This window comes from Microcebus murinus, chromosome 2, assembly GCF_040939455.1.
Source record: "Microcebus murinus isolate Inina chromosome 2, M.murinus_Inina_mat1.0, whole genome shotgun sequence".
Taxonomy (NCBI): domain Eukaryota; kingdom Metazoa; phylum Chordata; class Mammalia; order Primates; family Cheirogaleidae; genus Microcebus; species Microcebus murinus.
In genome coordinates this window covers 31,226,476-31,232,475 of record NC_134105.1, presented here as the reverse complement: position 1 = coordinate 31,232,475, position 6,000 = coordinate 31,226,476, and the positions used below count along the sequence as shown (strand labels likewise).

General features: G+C 45.5%; 1 protein-coding gene across 3 annotated transcripts in view; it reads left to right on the top strand.

Moving 5' to 3' along the window:
- The first annotated feature begins 1,167 nt into the window (after nucleotides 1-1,167).
- Nucleotides 1,168-6,000, top strand: part of FOXJ3 (forkhead box J3) — a 141,378-nt gene continuing 136,545 nt past the window's right edge. The window contains exon 1 of one of the 3 annotated variants that reach the window (XM_020290055.2): nucleotides 1,168-1,406. The gene's annotated coding sequence lies outside the window, so the exon portion shown is untranslated. Of the gene's footprint in view, nucleotides 1,407-1,781; nucleotides 1,983-6,000 lie in introns of those variants that run through there. The other 2 variants (XM_075997124.1, XM_020290054.2) reach the window with 2 other exon arrangements.

Sequence of the window (6,000 nt, the reverse complement as noted above, 5' to 3'; positions counted from 1 at the left end):
TGCTCACTGTTAACTGCTACCGCTCACTCCTGGTTCAAGCCATCATCCAATATTTGGATAATGGAGCCTCTGACTTTCACCATTGTCCTCTCACCATCCACTGTTAGCACAGCCCCAGGGTGATGCTTGGAAGACATGAATAAGATCATATCACTCCTCTGTTCAAAGCCATGTAGTAGTTCTGATTCAGCCAAGATCCTTACAGCCTTACAGTTCCCGGCTCTGCTGCCATTTGATCACCCTGCTCTAACATCCTGGATTCCTTGCTATCTCTAACTCTTCCAGGAATGCTTTCACTTCAGGGCCTTTCCACTAGCTGTTCCCTCTGCCTGGGTTACTTTTCCCCAGACAACTGCATGCATGGCTCACCCCCTCTCCTCTTTCAAGTCTCTGGTTAAAGTCATTGTCTGAAGGGGACTCCCCCCATAGCTCTATTTAAAATTGCAAGCCTCCTTCCTCCACCTTTCCTCACGCTCCTTGCCCTGGTCTATTTTTTTTCATAGCACTCAATACTTTCTAACATACAACATAATTCTCTTACTGTTTATCATCTTTTTCCCCATACTAAAATGAAATATTTTATATTCAAGAAATATTATTTTTTTCTCTTTCTTTTGTTCACTGATACCTCTCAAGCACTAAAACTGTGTCTGGCAACCTTAGTAGTGATTGGCAAATATTTGTTGAATGAATCCTCAGAGCCTTATCTAGATACAAAACACTTGATACTTTGAATCCCCAGTGCCTAGAAATGCTTGGCAAACAGCAGGTATTCAATGCTTGTTGAAAGAATTGGGTGCTTAGACCTTTAACTACTAGAGGATGTGGCTACCTCAAAAAACGTTTCAGGGCCATTCACTCATGCCTCTCATTTTCCTTTAATCCAGTCAACGTAGTATTCATCTAACAGATATCCGAGTAACCAAATATTGAGCACCTAATGTGAGTTCAAAAACATGTTTGGTGCTGAAGGGGAATATGTGAATAGCGCGAATGAAACAAGAGCAAATAATACGTTGGAATGGAATTAAGTGTGAAATTACGGGGCAGATATCAGTGCTAATAGTTTAGAGAAAAAATCAGTGAAGACTGACGTAGAAGTAAATTCCAAAGTTCACTAGTCCACCAAACTACCCTTCTAAACGCTCCACCTATTGATAGCAGGACCATAACCTGGGCAGCTACCCTGACAATCAGTGGGCTTGCAGAGTTCCAACTCCTTTGTTTTGAGGAGAAGGCACGGGAAAGGCCTCAGCAGAGATGGGTCTAGAACCCGGGACTCGTGAAGTTCTGAAAGGCTGTCCTGAAGGTCCAAGGCGCCTTTGTCGGGGCCTCTAGAATCCGCAGTGTGCCAGGTCGAAAAGGGGGTCCGGTTTCCTGGAGAGGCTAAAGTGACGGTCACTACGGTGAGATGGCGGAGGTTGGGGGGCGGGGAGGTCACGGGGCACCACTCCTCCAGAGCGTGGGGGCCCTGTATCCGTGGGCAGGGTCCAAGGCCACCGATCCGTGCTGTCCTCAACTACGGGGCTGTCTCCGCCGCCCTCGCTCCCCAGAAGCCAGTCTGAGGTGCGGGGACCTCAAGTCGCTTGGAACCGCCGGCCGCTACTTGACACGGGCTGCGCCCAAGCAGATCCCCGGGAGTTCCGAGGCACTACTTGTCCCAGCGGAGGGATCCCGCGCACGTCGAAGCGGGCGTGACCGCGGACGGCCGTGACGGCGCCGACGCCGGGCCGGTGGCGCAGCGACGTCGCAGGAGGCGGGGGCGGCGGCAGTAGGGGCGAAGGCGGGAGGGGGAGCGGGTCGGGAAGTAGTTCCGGGTGCGCGGCCCCGGATGTTGGCTGCTCCCGCTGCCGCCGCCGCTGTCGGCGCTGCTCGGGGCCTCGGCCGCTCGCACCAGGCGCCGTTGGGATCTTTCCCAGGGGGCGGAGACGCACGCAGCGGCCGGGGGCTCGGCCGGGCCGTCCCGGCCTGCGCAGCCTGAGGTAAGTGCCCGCGCCGAGGCAGTCCGGCTGGGGCGGCGGGCGAGGAGGCGGGGCTGGGGCATCTCCCGGGACAGAGGCAGGGGCTGCCCTCCGCGAGACGCCCTCTCCCTTCTCTCAGCCGCGGCCGCGTTGCGGGGTGGGCGGCGGGCGGGGCTGGGGGCCCCCGGCCCAGCCTGGGGCCCGGCGGGCGGCGAGGGCTGGGTCCCTCCCTCCCCCGCGGCGCTTCTCCTCAGCTGCTGCTGCCCCTCAGCCGGGAAGCTGCGGCTCCGCGCCTCGGCGCCTCCCGCCCCTCCCCCAGGCGGGGCCCCGGGGAACCAGACGTGGATCCTGGGGGCTCCGAGTCCGAGGACAGCGACAGTCTCTTTCCCTCCGTGACCTGCCCCCTGGCCTGGGCTAGCCCCCTGGCACGATGCAGCTTCTTCCATTCAAGCTTGGGGGCGCTGTTCTGCTGGCGAGGCATGCTGTAGCTCACGCCTGGGGGTGCCCTTCGGGGTGACGAGGCCCGTGCGAGGGGGCCTGCGTTCCCACCCATCCTGTCGCTGTGTCCTTTGCTGGCATTAGGGCAAAGGCAGCCGTTCCATGCGTACGTGTTGCTGTCCTGTGTGTGTTGCATCCTGCCCACGTGGTAGGGTGTCCCCCCCACCCCACCTCCATTTTTGCAGCTGGTGAGGAGGGAGGTTAACGGGATGGTTGTTCCTCTGTGATTTCCTCCTAGTGGCGTGGAAGGTGTTATGGTCAGTTGTTTAGCCGAGGCAGACTGTTGGTTAGGTGTAAGAATCAAGAGTTGTACTCTGAAATTGAGACCAGTAGGGGACATAACAGGACTTAAGTTTCATTGACATATTTTCTCCTTTCCCATTAGCTTTTCTTGTTCTTTTCTCTAGTGCTTAATCCTAAAGAGAGAATAAACATTTGCTACTGAGGTGTTTAGGTGTAGAGTTTTCATTTCTCTGTTCTACTTTTTGTGGTATGGTTGGCGAAGGTTTTTCTAGTCGTTGTTGGCAGAGTCCACGTCTGTGTTGTTCCTAGTTGGATTCCTGAACGAGTTAGAGATTGGTGGGCATCTTTTTTTTTTTTTGTCTTTTCCCGACATCATTTATTTGTCTTTATTTTTTTCACTTTTATTTTGTAAAAAAGCATGCATGTCTTAGGAGTGTTAAATGCATAGCTATTTTCTTGCAAGGTAGTGCTAGTTTCACCTAGTAAGTTACTTATTTTGTGGAAGCTCTTTTATTTCACTTTTCCTCTCTTTCTATGGAATATATTTGCACTGTGTGTTTTTTGAAACTAGCTTTGAGTGTTTTGAGTATTTTTTTCTTTCCCTGATGTCTCTTCCAGGTTAAGGTTTTCATCTTCCTGTGTTTTGCTCTTTTGAGACCACAGATTGCTCCCTTGCAGGGAATAGACCACAGTAGCAATGAGAGAAGCTTTTTATTCCTCCTAGTCCTAGCAAATATTTATAGAAAAGCAGTAACTCCTCTCTATTTTTCTGTCTGGGTGGCGTATATAGATGTGTTTGAGTTTTTTAGTTTATTAGATAAATATGAGGATTACTCCTTTTTGGTTTTGTATCTTGGAGTTGAGGTGAATCTTGTTCTTGGTTTTGTGCTCCTGAAGTTACTGAGGAGTTTCTTATGTCTTTATGTGATATTTTTTGGGTGAGGCCAGGACGAGTTTATTTTGGCCCTTTTTGATTCATTAGTTTGGGTGAAATAAAAAATTTTACTGTCTTGAAGTCAACTTTTTAGGTTCCCAAATGGCCAGCATTGTAACTTTGTTTTCCACATTATGCATTTTTTGAGTATAATTTTGAATGTTTTTTCCCCTTTTATCTGGTAAAATTGTTAGTATATTCTTCCTTTCCTTCTTTGTAGAATAAAAGTATCTAAATACATATTCTGTCTCCTTTCATTATGCTAGGTATAGGTGGGGCAGTGGAAAATAGAGAATGTTGTTCTGATACATTCTGAGGCATGTTTTCTTAGTAAGTCAGTCAGCATTTGTGTACTTCTGCAGAGTTCCTTGCTGTGTGTGAAGTAGTCTGTATGAAGAGACACAAGGAATAAAATATGTGGTCTCTTTGAAAGCTTTAACTTCTGTTGAAAGAAGGCAAGTTGTTTCTTCTGTTGGAGAAACAAGTTCATCATTTGTAGTTACCAAACAACATCAAACTCCTGGTTGGGATAACAGTGCAACCAAATTCAGAGGTATAGTGACATTTGAGAAAGATAGGAAGTTCCAAAGGGCTGAAGAGGTGTATTCCAGGAGAGTGAAGGAGCACATGCAAAGGCAGAGAAGTGGCAGTGTACAAAAGATACCAAGTCACTTGAATCTGTACTGGTGAATAATAAATGACTTTAAGATTGGTGAGGGGGTATTGGTGGAGGATCTTTCAAGGATAGAGAGTTTAGTTTGATAGGGTACGGCAGTGGGTTCTACAGAATGAGATGCATATTGTTCCTGAGGAAGGTTTTCTATTAGCTGGGTGTGGGGAGACCGACTAGAATGCTTTTGAAGAATTTTAGGATTAAGATGATGAGGGTCTGACATAAGATAGTGGCTGTGGGAATAAAATAATAGCTAATATTTATTGAATACTTAACTGTATACCATTGTTCTAAGCTCTTTACATGTGTTTAACTCATTGAATCTTCATAAGAAGGTCTTAAAATCATGAAGGGTCTTTGGCAAGTTACTTAACCTTATGCATTTTCGTATACAATGAATAGTCAGATGAAATGTAGATTTTGCACTGACCAGAGCCATAGATGGTAGTAAAACACATATTAGTACATGTGTTTTGGAAGAGAAGTAGTATAATGGGGAAAGAGCTTTGAGATTTGGAACTTTGGGTCACATCATAGGCTAATAGGTAAATAAGGCATTCTGAGAAGAACCAGGAAGTGCGGTGGTACCTCAGAAGCCAAGGATAGGAAGATTTTTTGCAAAGTAGGATTGTTGACAGTATCACATACAGCCTCCAAGTTCAGAAATAAGGACCATGATGAAAAGACTATTGAACTAGATAAGAGAAGGTAATTTATAACCTTAGAGAGAATTTTGAAAGGGAGAATAAGAACAGATGCCAGCTTTGTTTTTTATAGGATTTGTAGAGACATTCTGGTCTGGTGTGGTAACTCTTAATATTTTCTCTTAATGCTTCCTTCAGTCTCATTCACATGTCGGATCTACTCAAATATTGGAAAATTCACTATTTTTTCTTTGAATAAGAAACTTGTGTTCTAAAGCCAGTGATTTTATACTTTAACAGTTTTCTCTTTAAATTTTTCTTCTTTTAAAAAACAGCTTTATTGAGATATTCACGTATCAGACAATTTACCTATTTAAAGTATACAATTCAGTGTTTTTTAGTGTATTCAGAGTTGTGCAAACATCACCACAATCATTTTTAGAACATCATTTCAAGAAGAAACCTAGTACCCATTATTAGTAGCCACTCCCTATTTCCTGCTCTCACCCAGTCAGTCCACTTATGTACCTACTTTCTCTATAGATTTGCCTATTTTGGACATTTCATACAACACATAGTCTTTTTATTTTGATTTCTTTCACTTAGCTTATGTTTCAAGGCTCATCCATGTTGTAGCATGTGTCAGTATGTCATTCCTTTTTATTGCCAAATATATTCCACTGTATGGATATACTACATTTTTATCCATTCATCAGTTGATAGGCAATTCGAGTTTCTTACTCTTTTAAACCCTTCCCCATCTTTACCTAATCCTCACTCTGCCTCCCTCCCTCCTCTCATGGCTTTTCTTTTAGATTATAACCTCTACTGCGCATTTTGCTAGGCATTAGGGATATAAAGATGAGTAAGACATCTTTAACATTCATATAATGTTTTAATGGTTTACATATATTTTCTCATACATTATCTAATTTGATCTCACAATAATCCTGTGATGTAGGCAAAACATCTTTTAAGATGAGCAATTTGAAGTTTAGGTGACTTGCCCAAGATTGCCCACTTAGATCAGTGGTGGAGCAGATAGGT